The sequence below is a fragment of the Vombatus ursinus genome, unplaced genomic scaffold, assembly GCF_900497805.2.
Source record: "Vombatus ursinus unplaced genomic scaffold, bare-nosed wombat genome assembly UNPS02014770.1, whole genome shotgun sequence".
Lineage (NCBI taxonomy): Eukaryota > Metazoa > Chordata > Mammalia > Diprotodontia > Vombatidae > Vombatus > Vombatus ursinus.
Window position 1 is genome coordinate 29,131,763 of NW_020954548.1, and position 19,110 is coordinate 29,150,872.

A 19,110-nucleotide genomic window follows, 5' to 3' on the forward strand; every position below is an offset into this window, starting at 1 on the left:
GTCCTCGTTTGCAATGAGGCAGAAGCAAGAGAAAGGCAGAACTTCTAACTCACATTTTACTGATGAAGAAACTGAGGCTCATATTAGATAATAATAATAGTAATTATTATTATTATTATTATAGCTAACATTCACATAGCAATATGTGCCAGGCACTGTGTTAAGCACTTTACAATTACTAGCTCATTTAGTCCTCACAACAACCTTGGGAGGTAGATGCTGTTTCTATCTGAATTTCACAGATGGAGAAACAGATAGTTAAATGACTTGCCTAGGTGTCTGAGATAGGGTTTGAATTCAGGTCTTACTCCCAACCCCAAGATACCACTTAGCTCCCCTTAGGGCATTTGCCCAAGGTTCTATAATAAATGACACAATTGAATATGGGTCTCCTGCTCTCTATTCTTTTGTACTTTGCTTCTGTTCCTCCTGGGAGGTCTTAGCATTTTCTTCTGCAGTTGACCCCTTTGGCAGACTGGTGAGGCCTTGAAGAATGTTGTTTACCTGTTGTTGTTTGTCCTTCATTTTGGAAGAAGACCGAAAAATGTCTTGACTTGTATGTGAATTGGATTTAAGTGAGGCAAAGTTGCACAAAGTCGTCAGTCTCACTCTCTCCTCCAGAGTCATCGAAGTCCAGTAACAGGACAAAAGTCAAGATGCCTGATTATGGCCCAGGATGCAGTGGATGACCTTGGTGTCTTAGATGTGTGACCAAGCTCTAAGTGCTTCACAGTGCCCATTTCAGCCTCCTTCGTGGCCTTTGGAACCAATTGTTCTCATCTGCTCATTCTCCTAGGGAAGTCTTCACGTGCTTGGGATAGACATTCTCCTTTGGGGGTGGTTACCTACATTCATAATTAAAGGAAGTGCTAAATTTCAGATAGAGGTTAGTGAAAATAAAGATGTAGGGTTTTTTTTTTTTTGCCTTTCTATCCTCAGTTTAAGAACCTCCGGTCTACACATTTTTTGTCCCCCTGCCCTATCCCCTTTCAACTTAAATGGGGACTTGAAAACTGTCAGAGAAGTGAAATATGAGCCATATACATCCTTTAGAATCCTAGAACAAGGCGTTGAAAAGTGAGAGACATGCAAGTATGACAAGTTCTTCTCTTGTAAGGGTCTCACTGTTCTCATTCACTGGTAATGTGAAGACTTTGGCATTTCATCTTCACACCCACTATCTAACACGTCTAAGATGGCATGTTTATAAAATTTTCAGATTAAACAAAGATAGAAGGGGTAGCTAACACATTGGATGACATAATCAGGATTGAAAAAAATGTTAGCCTAGAACATTGGGTTGAATTCTAATAACAAATTTAATAGGGATAAATTGTACTTGGGTTCAGAAACCAACTTCATAAGTATAAGATGGGGGAGGCACAGCTAGATAACAGGTCATCTGAAGAAGAGCTGGAGATAGTGGACTACAAGCTCTATATGAGTCAAAAGCACACTATGGCAGCCAGTGTGATTTTGGGATGTATTGAGTGTTGGCAGAAGATCCAGTGTGAGGAGGAGTTAGCCTGGCCGGCTCTGTCCTCATCACATCATCATCTTCAGGATTGTGCCACCTTTCATGAACATCATTTATCAATTGGAGAACATTCAAAGGAGCTTAGCCAGGATGTCAAAATGCCTCAAGATCTTGTTATTTGAGGAGTGGTTGAAGGAACTTTTTTTTTTTTAAATAGAACTCTACTTTAGCAAGGAAGGTATAGGAAACAAGCATTTATTATGTACTTATTCTTTACCAGGCAGTGTTGTTCATGCTTTACAAATATCTCATTTGATCCTCACAACAACTTTGGAAGGTAGGCATTATTACCCCCATTTTATATTTGAGGAAACTGAGGCAGACAGATTTACGTAACTTGCCCAGGGTCACACAGCTAGTAGATGTCTGAAACCGAATTTGAACTCGGGTCTTTCTGACTCTGGGCCCAGAGCTCTAGCCACTGTACCACCTACCTGCTTCTAGTGTAGCTTTCCCTAGTCTTTCTAGAGATAAAAAGGGGGATAGGCATGCTAGTTCTTACCCCTTTCTATGGGTCATGTTAGTTCTTCTTGGGAATTAGTCCTGCCCTATCCCTCTCTTTTATTCCCACTGTAGGGTTTTGCTACCTCATCGATCCTCACTGTCTTTTCCCTCCCAGTCAACCTTGTAAAGATGGGTGGAGGAAGAAGAAAGGAGATTGAATTTAGCAATGTGGAGTAATCAGCATTTGTAAGAGACTCAGTGAGATTCATTTATATCACCCTTTGGATGGGTATCTTATAATTAATAATACATATTTTAAAAGCATTTAAGGGTTATTAGGTGTTTGCTTTAGAATAATCCCGTGGATCATGAAATAAAATTTTTATTATTTCCATTTCTGAGATGAAGAAACTGAGGTACAGAGGTTCAGTGACTTTCTCATGGTCAAAGAGTAAGTAAGTATCAGAGCCAGATCTTGAACCCAAACCTTTCTTTCCTCCAATATGTGTGTTCTTTTTATTATGCCATCTTGTGAAAAATCTAACATTTTTGTGATTCTGAACTGGGAGAACCTTCTTGGACTACCTTCAGTTTTATGAACATAGAGACGTCTTTGGAATAACCAAAGCAAAACATCATAAAATGCTTTTATAATTAATAACAGCTGGCATTTACGTAGTGCTTTAGATATGTTAACTCATTTGATTCTCAGACAACAACCCTGGGAGGAAGGTGCTATTATTATCCTCATTTTACAGGTAAGGAAACTGAGGCAAACAGAGGGGTTAAATGACTCACCCAAGGTCACACAGCTAATGTCTAAAATGGGATTTGAACTTAGGTCTCCCTGACAACAGACACAGTGCTCTCGCCACCACAGCACCTGGTTGCCTAGAAAATATTGGCTATCAAGAAAGAGGCTTCTCATTTCCCTGAAGGTTGGTTGTGTTGTCTTTTTAAACCAATCCTGTTGTGTTTCTTTCATTTGTTAGATTCTGGGAGTATCCTGGCAATATAAACAAGAAAGCCCACAAAGTATAAATTATAGAGTTATTATTTCATCAGATCTAACTGATCACTCAGTGGCGCTATTGAGCACCATCTTTATTGGTGCTGGGAAGAGATGGTATGGAAAATTGCAAAGAGCAAGTGTTTGGGAAGAATTCGTAATGTTTGGATATTTGGTGAATATGAAACTGGGCCTATTTATTGTTAATATCATTATCATTACCAATATCATTGTTATTATCTCACTTTTACACATTGCTTTTATAATTGACAAAGTATTTTCCTCACAACAATGTTGCGAATGCAAACATTATGCCCATTTCACAGATGAGGAAATGGGGGCTTAAAAAAGTGATTTGCTTCATCTAAGTAACTGATGGAATTGTGACTTTAACCCATGGTTTCTGACTGCAAGACCAGTGTTCCTTCCCCTGCACCATATAGCCTCAGATCTTTAGAAAGTCAAATTCATTTGGAACAGCAGGGAATTAATAAGTGATGTCATCAATAGTGATATTGTCGATATCCTTTGCTTCCCTCCTTCCCCTTCCCCCAACCCCTTGGACACACACCTGTACCCACTTCTTGTCATGTTGTTCTGGGTTGTATAAGGAAGGTTAATTAGTGCATTGCTGAGTAGACTCCACCAGCTGTCTCCTTTTGGAGCAGCACAGAATTTCAAGGGACACAGAAAACTTCATTGAATCATACCACAGTTTTTAGCTCAAAATCTGGCAGATCTACTTTTCTTTCTGTAAGATTATGCATCCTAGGGATTTCTCTTTTAACATTGACTAAATACAGTGTTATTTATATGGGGGCCTTGGTGACTGAGCAGCCGTCTCTCCCACAACGTTTATGTATAGTTCTGAGCTGGCAGATTGATCCATCATGCCTTCCAGGAGCTGGGATTATTTTATTCCATAACAGTATAAGAACCCTGGTCACAGCTCCCTTTCTGCTTGATGGGCCTTGCAATGACTTGCAAAAGAAATCAACCAGCTTGCAGGACATCAATTCAGACTATTCTAGAGAATGAGTCTGAACAATGAATGTTCTCCCTGCCTGTACACAGGACAAACAGCTGTTGTCTACCCCTCACCTTTCCACTAAATGAGAATGCCACATGGCCATTGGATGCTGTGCTGCTGAATGGAACCTACTGGAATTTGTAAAAGACACAGCCTCACTGATTTTCTGTCTTTCTTTCTTTGTCTTGGTCTCTTAACCTCCACGAGCTTTCATTACCTCATCTATGAAACAATGGGAATGGACTAGATGGTCTTTAAGGTCCTTCCCAATTTTAAATCCCTTGAATTTATTTGTATCCCTGCTCTACCATGTCAGATTGTGTTTCTGTCTATGTTTGAGAAATGAGGTTGGTTTGAGTATGGTGCTCATAAAGTCCAAGATCAAAGTTTATTCCTATGAAATAGTTAGCTTTGCCCTGAGTCATGCTTAGAGGCTATTATAGTCCTACCCTTCATCAGGTTCAGTTTGATTCATCTAGCATTTATTAATCACTTACTATGTTTTAGGCACTGTGTTAGGTCCTGAGGACACAAAGACAATATAGAAATAGTCCCCTGCCCTCAAAAAGCTTACATTCTACTGCATCCTCAAAAATGTATATTACTGAACAAGAGGAACTTAGAGAGTGGAAATAAATGAGTGCAAACCTATTTCTACTCTTGGAAAACAACAGCAACAATTCAATTCATAGTTCCTACTTTTAGTGGACCCAGAGCAATATTTCATTGCCCAACCAGCATGTTGGATGTTCCTATTGAAATACATAAAAGACTATGATAGCTGAGATATCTGAGATAGCAACCAGAAGGAGGTGAGTGAGAAAGAATATTGGATTTAGAAATGGGATTCTTGGATTCTTGTTCCAGTTTTGCAATTTACTAAGCTGTCTGACCTTGTGGAAGTCACCTCCTGTCTCTTGGGGTCAATTCCCTTATCTGTAAAATGGAGGTTTGGATGGTCATCCCTAAAGTCACTTATGGTTTTGTCTTCAGTTTTAAAGGCCAATGCCTTAAATACCTAGATGCAAAGTCCTGAACTTGGGTTAGAAGTAACAACAATAACAACAACAGTACAAGTAGAGGATTGGGGAAATATGGAAAGACAATAGTGAAAGGTACTGGGGATTTTAATGGATTGTGAACTCAGTAAGAGTCAACAGTGGGATGTGGCTGGCAAAGAAGCTAATGTGATCTTAGACTTCATTAATTAGAAGGTTAGTATCCACAGCAAGGGAGATAATAGTCCCATGGTACTATGTCCAAGTATTGTATTCAGTGCTGTGTTGCTCCTTTTAGGCAGGAAATTGACAAACTGGAGTACTTCCAGAAGAGGATAATTGGATGGAGGACACTTAAAAACCTACTTTATGGAAATTTATTGAAGGAACAGGGAATATTTAGCCTGGAGAAGAGATGGCTTGGGAAGGGGCAAAGTGGGGGTGTGGATATGATAGAAGACTTTGAATATTTGAAGTGTTATGTGGAATTCAATTTAACAACAGCAGCAACAAAACAAACCTACTCTGTTGAAAGAACTTTGCTAGGCTTTGAAAGAGAGATTAGACTTTTCTTGCTTGGCCAGAGGGTGGAAATGAGACTAGTAGTCCAAAGCTATCAGTAGGCGCATTAGTAAATATTTATAAAGCACCTACTCTGCACCTGGCACTGTACTAAGTATTGAATATACAAAGAAAAACAAGACAGTCCTCCTTGCTCTCAAGGAACTCGGTCTAATAGAAGAGAACGTGTAAACAACTATGTATAAACAAGATAGTTCCAGAATAAATTAGTGATACAACAGAGGAAAGGCCCTAACGTTAAGAGAGATTGAGAAAGGCTTCTTGCTGAAGATGGAATTTTAGCTAGAACTTGAAGGAAACCAGGAGATAGAGATGATGAGGGAGAGGATTCCAGGCATGGGGTGCAAGACAGTGAAAATGTCTGGAGTTGAGATTTGGAGGTAGATTTTTTTTTTTTGGTTCAACATAAAGAAACACTTTTTCCAAACTAGAGCTGTTCAAAGGTAAAGTGCCCTGCCTTGGTATTAAGTTCTCTACCACTGGCCATCTTGAACTGATGGCTGATATTGTGGAAAGTAGTTCATAGTTTAGATTAGGTTTGGATGATTCCCTCTAACTCATATTCCATGAATCTGGGCTCCTGAAAAAAAATCTCTTTCAAAATTCCAACTCTAGTAAAACCTATTAGAAAGTTTCCACTTTTGGAAGGGCATTTTTTGTACTATCAGTGTTAATTCCAAAGATGAGAATGTAGGACTACGTTAATGTGGGACTGGCTGTCAGTATCAGAATTGTAGGATCAGAAGAAATCTGTTCTTAGGGGAAGGCTAATGAGTTAGTGAGGTAGCTAAGTGGCTCAGTGGATAGAATGCCAAGCCTGGAATAAGGAGGACCTGAGTTCAAATCTGGCCTCAGACACCTATTAGCTATGTGACCCTGGACAATACTTAATCCTGTTTGTTTCAGTTTCCTCATCTGTAAAATGAGCTGGAGAAGGAAATGGCGAACCATTCTAGTATCTTTGCCAAGAAAACCCCAAATGGGGTCACAAAGAGTTGGACGTGACTGTGAATGACTGAACAACAATAACAACAACAATCAGTAAGTACCTGATGTGCGCTGTGCTTTGGACAGCTTAGGTTGTGGAAGCTGTCTGAGCCTGGGCAGAGATTCAGGGAAAAGGAGGTGTTACCTTCAGTTGGTGCTAAAAAGAAAAGAAATTTGAAAAAACAGACCTGAGATTTATATCCACGCACACAATCTGCTTAAAACCCCCTCTTTCCCTTTAAAAATCCCTCTTCAAAGCATATGTACATACACACTCCCAGGCTTCCTTCCATAACTATCTTTCCTATCTCCCTACCCCCAGCTTTTTCATAGCTACCCCTGGTAGTCATTGTAAGCTGATGATGTTACCTGTTGTATCAGTTTTTAGAGGGAAGAGTGGGTGGGATTATAGAGTGTGTGATTTGATTTTTTTTGTTTGCTTTGGGATACTTGAAAAAGCCTTGGGATTAGAATCTGAAGATTTGGTTATAAGTGATGGCTCTGTCACTTGATGGCAACATGGCCTTGGGCATGGCCTCTGTGCCTCAGTTTCCTCATTTGTAGAAGGAGATTCAATTCAATAAAAATTTATTAAATGCCTACTCTGTGCAGAGCTCTGGGCTAAAAAGCATGGGGGAGATCCCAAGTTTAGATGAGACACGCTCCCTTACCCTCTTCCTAGATTATGAACACTATAAATGATATGCTATACTCTGAAAATGATAACATTTGACAATGTCAGAATGAGTGGATTAGGAAGGTGTGAAACTGTGATCTATATAAATTCCAAGGGTGAAAGGTTGTTCAGACTGAGAGGATCAGGGAAAGGTACATGGAGAAGGTGACAATGCAGTTGGGATTTTAAAAGAAAGGCAGGATTTCAGGGATTGGGAACAGTGGACCAGAGCCATGTGGAAAGAAGTATTATAATCCTACAGATTAAAATGTAGAGTGGTGCCAGATTTGGGAGCAAATTTCAGGCAAATAAGTTTGAAGTTTACTTGCAATAGGGAGCTACTGTAGATTTATAGTGGTGAAAGCTCATTCTGAGATATTCAGCCTGGGTTATTGCTCCATTTCTTCTTACTGTGAGTGATGAGAATGTCCTAGGAAGCAAGTGAGAATATGGAACTAGTGAAGATTTTTGAGTAGACAGGAGCAGATCCTTGCATGAGGAAGCTTAGTGTGGCAGTGATATAAAGGGTGGATTTATTGGCTGTAGAGGAGAGGTAGAGCTGGGAAGATTGGTTAAAAGGCTATTGCTATGGACTTAGTGTGTGGTAATGAAGACTTGTACAAAGGCAGTAGGAATGGAATTAGGGAGGTGGGGATAGATATGAGAGAGATTGTGATGGTAACACCAATGGGATCAGGTAAGTGATTGCATATAACATATATTTAGAACTGGAAAGGAGCTTAAAGGAGTCTCGCTACTTCATTTTGCAGAAGAGGAAACAGGCCCACTGTGCCACCTAGATGCCCTTGGAGTCACCTACATAGAAATAATAGTTGAGGTCATGAGAGTAAATTCATACCTAAGGGAGAGAAGAGGGTCAAGGACACATCTTTGAAAGAACACCCATGTTAAGTGGTAATATGGATGAGGATGCCAATAAAAGGGACAGAGAAGGATTGATTAGAGAGGCAAGAGGAATACCAGGAGAATATTATGTCTCCATCTGAGGCAGGGGAGATTATCCAGTAGGATATTATCAATAGTGTGGAATGATGTTAAGAGGGCAAATAGAATGAAAACAGGAAAAGAAAATTCAAGCCACTTGCCTTGGTGATTGAGTTGTCTTGGTGATGATACATGATAGAGTCCAAAAGAATGAAGATGAAATACATCACTCACCTCCTGATAGGTGATGAATTTAAAGTGCAGAAAGAGACATGCATTTTTGACATGGCTAATGTAGGAATTTGTTTCTCAGTACTATGACCCTACATATTGAGAACTTTATTTTCGTTTTGTTTTATATTTTCTCAATGGGTGGTAGTGAGGGGGACAGATTAATTTGAAATTATTTGTTCATTTTTAAAATAAAAATGAACAAATATTTTAAAGGAGTGATCTCATTGCTAATCTTTGAGAGAAGAGGTTCATTAGAATGGTAGGTTGGAGGGGCAGCTAGATGGTGCAGTGGATAGAGCACCAGTCCTGGAGTCAGGAGGGCCTGAGTTCAAATCTGGCCTCAGACATTTACTGTGTGACCCTGGGTAAGTCACTTAACCCTAATTGCCTTAAAAAAAGAATGGTAGCTTGGAAGCAAGGTTACAAGGGATTGAGAGAAAAGTGGGTATGAGGACGGGGAGGCATAGAGTATAGAAAACTTTTTCAATCACTTTTGAATTGAAGAGGGAACTAGATGAGACTAACTGAAGGGGATAGGTCAAAGGAAGGCCTTTAATTTTTAGCTTTGGGAGTCCTAGAGCTAGGGTTGAAGCTAGTGGTGAAGGGGAGGCTGATGATAGGATTGAACTATGGTCTTGGGGGAAGTGGGAATGAGGGAAGATGCTGAAGGATTAGTTACAGCTGGGAGTAGTAGAGATGCTTCCTTTGTGACTGGAGAGAACTTCAAGAGTTAAGGGATGCTGTGCAGAAGTTTTGAGGAGTGGAGAAGAAGAGTTGAAAGAATTCAACATGATGGGCTTGATCTTCTCAGTGAAGAAGGAGGTCAAAGTAGTTACTTGAATGGGTGTGTGTGTGTGTGTGTGTGTGTAGTAGGGGGAAATAGGAGTGTGGTGGACTGATGACTTGAGGAAAGAGAAGCATAATTTTACTTACCCTATCTACCTCACAGTGTTGTTATGAAAATCAAATTTGATGGCATGTAGCAAGTGCATGTAAACACTTTACAAACATCAGCTGGTATTATTATTAGCTGTGACTACAAGCAAGAAATTCATTTTAATTTATACTTCTACTGTTTTTTTTAACCTTACAAAACTGGGAGAAAGGTATAACCTTTCATTTCAGTCAAATGATCTGTTGAGCGATGGCTCAATTTCTTAAGGAATTTCAGTGCATTCAGCTAAATATTAGATTTTTTTCTCCTTCCTTGTCTAATATGAATAATAATCATCATCCTAATATCATGTATTTAGAGCTGGAAGTGGCCCCAGAAGACATCTAGTCCAGTTGTTTTCATTTTACAGATGAGGAGACTAAGGCCCAGAGAGGTTAAGTGACTTCCCAAGGCCATACAGGTAATAGGTGACGGGTCTGGGATTGCAATTCAAGTTCTCTGATGTCATATTGAGCAATTTTCACCCTGCACCAGACATAACATCAACATCTTCTTTGTACTGTGTTTTAAGATTCATGTACCCTATATCACTTGACCCTCACTATAACACTGTGAGGTAGGTGTTACCAAAATTATTTTCTATTGGGACTCCTAGAGATTAAGTCACTTGACCGTGGTCACACGGCTAAGTATCAGAGGCAGGATTTGAACCTTGACCTTCTTAACTGCAAGTCTAGCACTCCATCAGCTATACCGCAGTGTCCCTCAACATACGAAGGAGAATCCTATGCCTCTAGACCATATCGGAGCACAAATGATCTTGGGTTCTTGGGAACAATGCTAGCAGAGCACAAACTTCTATAGGTCCTGCCAAGTAGTAAAGGCTTTGAGTATGGAGCAAGGGAGAAACTGGTGTATCTGTTGTCCAAGTAGGTGTAACTAAGTTCAAAGAGGTTCATCACTAGTTGGTTGAAAGATGATGAATCTTTTTAGTCACAACAACCCCTAAGGACTGTACACTAGATTTTAGAAGGGTCATGAAATGTGTTTGGAAAAGGAGTACTCACATTAAAGAAATCTTGCGTCCTTAAAGAACTCAAGTGGAAGAAAGTATCCGACACGGAGGAAATCCCAGGATTGGGCATTACTGTTCTTTAATCACATTCATCTTGTGCCACTTACTAGAAGATGTACTGCTTGAGGACAGGGACTGCCATCAATTTAGTTTTCCCCCTCATAGTTAAATGAGATAATGTGTATAATGTGCTTTGTAAACATTAAAGCCAGTTATTATTATTATTGATAATGATCATTAAATAAGGCTAATATATTGTCCCAGGCATAGATGACCAATCCATCTTGAATAGAGAAAGATGGGGTAAAAAGAACTTTGTCTAGGGGTCAAGAGGTCTCATTTCTAGTCCTAACTGTGACACTAACTCACTAAAGGACTCTGAGTAAGTCATTGACTCTTGGTAAAATACAGCTAGTTTATCCCTCTGTAAAATGGGGAGAACAGCACTTACCTTAACACCTTCTTTCTTCCTTGTCCTGAGTGCAGGTGGATCTAGCATATGACCACAGACAACACTTTTTATGTATTTATTTATTTATTTTTAAATGTTTCTCCTGAGCACTTGTTACTTCATTAAAGGTAGTTTTAAGATACCTGCAGCTGGAGTAGGTCAGTGCTGAGCGCTAAGGACCCTGGAAAACCTAGGCAAAGCCTTGATGCCCTCGAGTGATTCTTGCGGGAAAACAGCCCCATTACTGCAAATTACTGGCAGAATTTTAGAGAACCAATTCACCTTTGTCGAGCTTGTCAGAGTGTGTGAATGCATATCCTGATTGGTTCGTTGGAGATGAATAAGTTTCTTTTTTTGGAAGATATAATTTTGTCTCCTGTTTACTTTATGAGGTTGGGCAGAGAAATGGTTTTGGAGATGGGAATTCAAGTTGGGGGTGGTGGGGTAGGGGGCAAGTTCAAGCAAAAAAAACAGTTAAAAAAACACACTTTTCCCTCCCCCCCCCCAAACGGTAGGGAAGACTATCTGATAGGTCTGATTTAAAAAAAAACAAACAACATATGGCACCTGTGCACTGGGCAAGCTTGGTATTTGCCCAAAACTGTAGATTGATAGAGTTGAAAGCTCCAGGGGAGGAGTCAGGTGCTACTGATTTCATTCTGAGGTATTCATCCGGGGTTATTGCTCCATTTCTTCTTACTGTGAGTGATAAGAGTGTCCTAGGAGGCAAGTGAGAAAGCTGTTTTATGGATTTTATTTTTGCTTATTTTCTCGTTGATTCACTCCTTCAACTCCTTTTACAAATGAGTTCCTCTGTGACTATAACTCCCTCCACGCTCATTCCTGCCTTTGCCCTTCTTCCCTTCCCCTGGAATGCTTCCTGCCCCTCTCCTTTCACCTCTACCTGTCCAAATCCTACCCATTCCTCAAGACTTGGGCCTATCTCTTCCATGAAGTCTTCTGTGAGAGGAAATGTGGTGCAGTGGGTAAGGGACTGGGCTTGGATTGAGAAAGACCTAGGCTACAATATCTCTTCAGACCTAAGTGGGTGCCCCATGGCAAATAACGGAACTATTCTATGCTTCAGTATCTGTAAAACAAGAAGGTTGGACTCAATGACTTCTAAGACCCCTTTCAGTTCTAGTATTTGTGGTCCTATGATCTTTGGCTACCTTACTTCTCAATGTTACCCTCCCCCCCTTAGGACTCTGACAGCACTTACATCATTTTTACAAATCAATTTAGCACTTAATTATCCATTTACATTGCCTAATATTGTGTACTAATTGTTTTATGTATGTGTTTTGTCTCCCCAGCCAATAGTAGATACTTCTTTAGGGCAGGGCTTATCTTTTTTCTTCAACTCTAGCACTAAGCAGAATGATAAACACATGAGATAAACAGTAAATACTTTAAAAATCTATAGTCATGGTGTCATAATGAAAAGTACTGCAAGCAAGAGCCCTGAGTTCTAATTCTGACTCCAGAGCTAGCTATATAACCTTGGGCACATTGCTTTCTACGGGCCTCAGATGTTCTGAGTTAAAGTGCTGATTCTGTCTCATTAGGTCTGTGGACCCTGGCAGACTACTTAACTTCTCTGACACTTTTTGTTATTTGTAAAATGGGAATGATGCTATTCATACCATTTACTTCCCAAGGTTATTGTGATGAAAGTGCTTTGTAACTCATAAAACACTATAGAAATGAGCTGCTTATATTATTGTTAGGAGAGGTACTTTCTGAGCTAAAACTTCCACAAATCTGTGAATGCATACAATCATTTCTTTGTCTCTGATTGATCACTCAGGGCGGCTGAGTGATGCAGTGGATAGAGTGCCAGGCCTGGAATCAGGAAGACCTGAGTTCAAATTTGTCCTCAGACACTTATTAGCTGTTTAACCCTTGCAAGTCACTTAACCCTGTGCCTCAGTTTCCTCATCTGTAAGATGAGCTGGAGAAGGAAATGGCAGACCACTGCAGTATCTCTGCCAAGAAAACCCCAAATAGGGTCACAGAGTTGGACGTGACTGAAAAATGACTGACCAACAATTGATCACTCATTCATCCCTAAGAAGACTCTACCAATGGCAGCTAGCTAGCACCATAGTTCACAGAGAGCTGGGCCTGGAGTCAGAAAGTCCTGAGTTCAAATTTGACTCCAGACACTTACTAAGTGACTCTGGGTAAGTCACTTAACCTTTCTCAGCTTCAGTTTCCTCACTGGCAAAATGGGAGTAATAGTAGCACCTGTCTCACTGGGTTGTTGTGACAATCAAATGAGATAATATTTATAAAGTCTTTAGTATAGTTCCAGGCATATAGTAGGTGCTTAATACATACTTATTCCTTCTCCTCTCTCCCCAAGTAGGAAAAATATCAGGGGAGTCCAAGACACCTTATCAGATTTGTCATTGCTTGATCTTCAGTTTGGGCTTCAAAGAGCATTCACAAATTCAATGCCATAATTTAGTTAAATAGTTTGTTTTGGTTAATTGGTCAGTAAATATTTAAAAGTTTAGTATGTGCCAGGCACTATTATTTACTGAGAATTGACTTCATGCCAGACCTTGTTTTAAGAAGAGAAAGATGCCTCCAAAGAGCTTGCAGTCAAGTTGGTGAGAAAAGATGTAAAAATAAGAAACAACTCAAGTCATAGTTTAAAAGTGTGCAGTGTACCATCTGTAAATGGTAGAGGGGATCGGAGAAGAGAACTACCAATGAAGACCATGAGTATATGGGAGGCTTAACAGAGGACACAGAGACTGACCAAGGTTTGGGAGATTTCCAAGAATTTGGACAAGAAAAAAAGGAGGGAAATTGTAAGAAAACAGGCAATTTGATACAGCTCCGTGTCATGAACAGAGCATTGACCTAAAAGTCAAGAGGACTGTGTTCAAATTCTAACTTAGACGTATAATGGTTGTGTGATCCTGGACAAATCACTGAAGATCTGTGGCTCAGTTTCTTCATGTGTAATATGTCAGAGGGAATGGAGTAGATGACTTCTAAGGTCCCTTTCAGCTTTAGGCTTATGATCCTACCATCCTATACTTTTGAATGTTCAAGTCATGTATCCATTTTGAGTTTATTGTTGCATATGGTATAAGTTGTTGGTCTAAACCTAATTTTTGCCAAATGGTATTCTTGTTTACCTAGCTTTTCTTGTCAGATAGAGAGTTCTTTCTCAGGCCACTCATTCATCTATTTATTTCTGTAGTCATTTATTTATTTAACACTGGCTTTTTGAGTTCAGTTATTTCTCATATTTCCATGTCTGGTCTGTTCCTTTCACTTACTTTTAAATTTTTAACCAGTACCAAATAGTTTTGATGGTTATTCCTTTATAATATGGTTTCGGTCTGGCTGTGTTGTTCCTTCTTCATTTCTACTTTTAAATCATTTATTTCCCCTGATATTTTAGATTCCTTTTTCCCCCTCCAAATGAAATTTGCCATTATTAACTTTTTAAAATATCTGTTAGGTAATTTTACTGATGTAGTATTAAGTCTATAAATTAATATTGGTAGAATTGCCATCTTCGTTATACTGGTGCTACCCAGCCATGAGCACTGAATATTACTCCAATTATTTAATTTGCTCTTAGTTTCTTTAATGACCATTTTGTAATTGTTTCTATATAGCAATTGAGTATGCTTTGGTAGGCTGATCCCCAGAATACTTTATACATTTCTTAGGGATCCTGTGTTTTCTTGCAGCTTCTCTCAAATGATTTGTTTTACAATTCTTCATCATAGAAAGGACTGTGTAACAATGGAGAGAGCTCTGGACTTTGATTCAGTAATGTAGATGAGTTGATTTAGTTTAATGTTGTGACATCAGGAACCTCACCTTTCTGGCCTAAGATTCCTGATCTGGAAAATGAAGAGGTTGGGCTTGATCTTCCCAAAGGTCCTTTCCAGCTCAATTACTCTATGGATAGATTTTTCCTCTTGGTATGTTAAGGGAAAACTTTGTTCCCAGGTGTTTCCCGAAAGTTTGTGTAGGTGTTTTGGACCTTGTATGGGCTACTTAGGTGCCTACCTTGATAATATCATATCTATAGGATTTTAGACTTCTTGAACAGGGAGTCTTTACCTGGGGTTCATGGATTCTTCCCTTTAATCCCAAAATGTCTGTGAACATTAATGGGAAAATTATATCTTTATGTCAATGCAAATGGCTTTTGTGTAATTCTGTGCATTTGAAAACACTATTCTTAGGTTTCACTAGACTACCAAAGTAGTCCAAGACAAAAAAAGGTTAAGAAATACTGCTCTAGATTTCAAATACTCCCAGTAATCTCTGATGCTTCTAACAAACTCTATTAATTACTATCACAATTACTTCTAACCCCCTCCCCCATCAATACATCCTCTTCACTCCTATTTGGCAGCATCTTGAGGATTTTCATTGAAGAAAGGTTGTTCCTTTGTCAAGGCAGAAGAAGAACAGCATTTAGAATGGAATCCATCCTCCTTTGGGGAGCTGAGGCAGTCTTCTTAAGAGAGAAAAAGTATTTCTGTAATCCCTCTTCTCCAGGTGTTAAGGTGACTGAAAGACCACTCTATGGAGGTTCAGTAGCACAAAGGCCCTGCTCCCTCTTGGCAAACTTGGATTATTCACCTGTGTGGAAACCAAATCTTCCATTCTGGTCAAGAGCCAGGAGTTCCTGGACAGGTCTCTTCTCAAGTGGGGCTGTACCTGCTTTTCTACTGTGCAGACGAAATTTTGGATTAGGCAGTTTACTGTCACCTACGCTTGCCAGATTTTTTAGATCTCAACCACTGACTGTGGCTTCTGCCTCTCATCTTCATAATCCTTCTATCTGCACATTTCAGACTCAGCTCATTCTATTCACATAAATCAATGAATACTCATCCTGCATCCATTATGTGCAAAGTCTTCTGCTGGGGACTGGGGTGGGGGAGGGGCCCATATAGAAATGACTAAAACCCAGTCCCTGCCCTCAGTGAGCTCATAGTCACGTGTGGTGGTCACGGTGGTGGGGGAGATAGAAATAACCGATACAAAACAGCATCAGAAGCGCTGAATCATCAGTAGAGAGCTATGGGAGTTTCAGAATTTTAAAAGTAGAAGAGATCGTTCCTGGCTGGGGACTGGGCTGGAATGAGGTATGGTTTCACAAAGGAGGTTGTATTTGAGTCTGGATTTATGAAGTAGGAAATAAGAGGGAGGCAATGATGTGCACAAAGGTTCAGAGGCAGGAATGCGTGAGGAATTGTTTAGCCTGGAAACGAGAGAACTTTGCAAGGACACTACATATTATCAGTTATGTTGGAGGAAGGAGCAGACTTCTTTGTGGTTTCAGAGGGAAGTCAGTTGTCAACAAGGATTTAGGTCTTACCGGGCACTGTGCTCAGCGCTGGAAATTCAAAGAAAGGCAGAAATACAGTCCCTTTTTTTAAGTAGCTCACATTCTATTGAGAGAAACAACATGAGGATAGCTATGTATGTACAAGATATATACGGTGTAAATAAATGAAGATAATCCCTAAGGAAAGGCACAGGAAAAGAGGAGAACAAGAAAAATCTTCTGCCAAAGGTGGGATTTGATTTGAGTCTTGAAGGAAGGCAGGAAAGCTAAGAGGCAGAGGTGAGGAGAGAGAGCATTCCAGGCATTTGGGGCCAGCCAGTATAGAAGGTGGGAAATGAGAATGTTGTATGTATGGAACAACATGGAGGTAGAATTGTAGTTGGTGGAGAAAAGTTATGTGTAATAAGACTGGAAAGGCAGGAAGAGGTAGATGATCACTTGGTAGGGAAGATATAAAGATTTCTATACTTGGACGGAGACTGGACTATATATAGACCGTAAGCTCTCTGCCTGCTCTGAGATTCTATCATTAAGAAAGTAGGTACATAAAAATGAGTAAGGTAGGCAGTGTGGTGTATTAAAAATTCACTGGTCTAGGAGACAGGAGATCTCATTTTGCATTTGATTGCTAAGGCCCCTATCCTTTCACCTGTTCTCTATTTCCTGCTAGACTGTCAAGTCAGATATGGCTTCATATAGAGGGCAATGTTTGAGTCGGGCTTTTGAGGATGGGTAGGAATTTAGCAAGTGATTGGAGGAAGAAAGGAATTCTAGATAAAGGGAAAAACATTACACAGGCCTAGCAATTATTTGAAATTCTATTCAACACAGAAGTTTTAAGTACCCTTTATGTATAAGGCACAGTTCTAAGCATAGGGGATAGAGATTTTTAAAAAAATCGTCCCTGCTTTTAAGGAGGTTCCATTCTATAGGCAAGATACCACATGTGCACAGTTAAGTAAATGTAAAGTAATTTAATGAAGAGAACATTAACACCTGGGGGAGGATGTCAGGAAATGCTTTATGGATGTGGTGCCAAATGAACAGAGCTGAAATCCTGATTCTGACATGTAGATGTGAGAGGGACATTCTTTTGCACGATCATGCAGGCAAGAGATGTAATGAGTTAGTTCCTTGACCAAGTAGTAATCCTGTTTGGCTAGATTGTAGAGTGTCTAAAGGAGGGGATGTGAGTTGAAACTGGAAAACTATATTGGAATTAGATTGTGGTAGGCCTTAAATGCCAGACTAAGGAGGCTTGTTTTGAGAAGAATAACAAGGTCAGATGTACTTTTTAGGAAGCTTATTTTTGTAGCTATACAACAGATTGGAAAAGAGAGTGTGGGGGCAAATAAACTGAGGAGGACAGTTTAATGGTCTAGGTAAGAGGTGATGAAGGCCTGAATGAGGGTGGTAGCTACATGAATGCAGAGAAGTGGAAAGAGAGGCATGAGATGTTGTAATGGTAGAATTGACAAGACTTTGCAATAGATTTGGATGGACATGGGGAGAGAGAAGACTCAAGGGTCACTCAGGTTATGAACCTAGGTGGCTTGGAGGATGATGGCAGGCTCACCAGGAATGGGAAGGCTTGGAAGAGGGGAAGATTTAGGAGGAAAAAAAATGGCCTCTTTCATTTTGGACCTGTTCAATTGGAGATTTTATTGAAATGGATATCCAGGTGGAAATATGAGTACTGCTGTGGGGAAATTTTTTTCAAGATTGTTTTCTAATGCTAGTCTTTAAGACTATTACTTCATCTACAGCTATAATTATGAAAAGGAAATTTAGGAGTAGCTGGTTAACATTTTGCATTTTTCTTGGTTTATAGGTAAGTTTGTGGCAAGCATATATCACACATGCTTAAATGTGTAAAATTAGACTTCACAAAAGGTTGCTTGTCTGGGTGGAAAAAGGTTGCCTTAGGATGAGAAAGTTAGAATCTCCAAATTGCCAGAATGTTTGGTAAATCAGGAAACCTGGCTTTCTAGTTTCAGCTTTAACTGCCTGCTGTGGGACCTAAAGATGATCACTTTGCCTTTATGAGCCTCAGTTTTTTTACCCCTAGAATGGGGATAATGATACCTGACCTACATGATCTTAGAGGGGGGTTAGATGTTATAATGTGTGTAAAAGCACATGAAAGTTATAAAGCATTATGCAAATGCAACAGGTTATTATTGCAATTATTAATGATGCCTTCTGCTTCTAAATAGCCCAGCTGAACCAAAACATGGATTGTGTTTCTTTTAGCATGATAGGTGTTACTGCGTTCCTGGTGTTTTAGTCTTGGGTCCACTTTGAGTCACTAGGACTGATCCAGCCACTCCCTTATGTGTAATTTTTTTTGGAGTAGGAAGCTACGCATTATTCTATGCCTAGAGGTGGATCTGACCTTGTGGGGATTTGTCTCTTCCATGGTGTGATTTGAATAGTTCAAGGAAGTAGTGCAGGAAATGTTTCCTCCTGGTCTAGATGCCCTAGTCCCTAAAATTTTACCATTAGAGATTTATTCCTTTCGGTAAAAAGCATTATTCCCTGTAGATTTGCCTTTTAAAATACAGATCCTAGAAGAGTATAATGTAAATCACTGAGTCCTCAATATTGAATGAGTTTATCGAATTAATATCTTCTCTGAGAGGCATCCAAGGATGGGGAGAGATGTTATATAAAAGAGTCTGAGGAGTCAATGAGTATCGTTGAAAATAGTGGCAGGGACACTGAAGATGAACTTAACTTTCTTTGTAATTTTACTTAATAATTTATAATTATAATTTCTTTATAATTTTACCCAGCTCTGGTCCAAGCCTCAGACTGCTGCTGTAACCATTACAAAACACACACACACACACACACACACACACACACACACACACACACACACACACACACACACACACACACACACA

At 39.7% G+C, this 19,110-nt stretch overlaps 1 protein-coding gene and 1 long non-coding RNA gene across 2 annotated transcripts in view; one reads left to right on the plus strand and one right to left on the minus strand.

Moving 5' to 3' along the window:
* Window positions 1–19,110, plus strand: part of HS3ST4 (heparan sulfate-glucosamine 3-sulfotransferase 4) — a 427,479-nt gene that overhangs the window by 60,838 nt on the left and 347,531 nt on the right. The window lies entirely within an intron of this gene.
* Window positions 10,970–19,110, minus strand: part of LOC114043891 — a 23,562-nt gene continuing 15,421 nt past the window's right edge. Inside the window, exon 3 of the long non-coding RNA XR_003569150.1 lies at window positions 10,970–11,582. This is a non-coding gene — a long non-coding RNA (uncharacterized LOC114043891). The remainder of the gene's footprint in view (window positions 11,583–19,110) is intronic.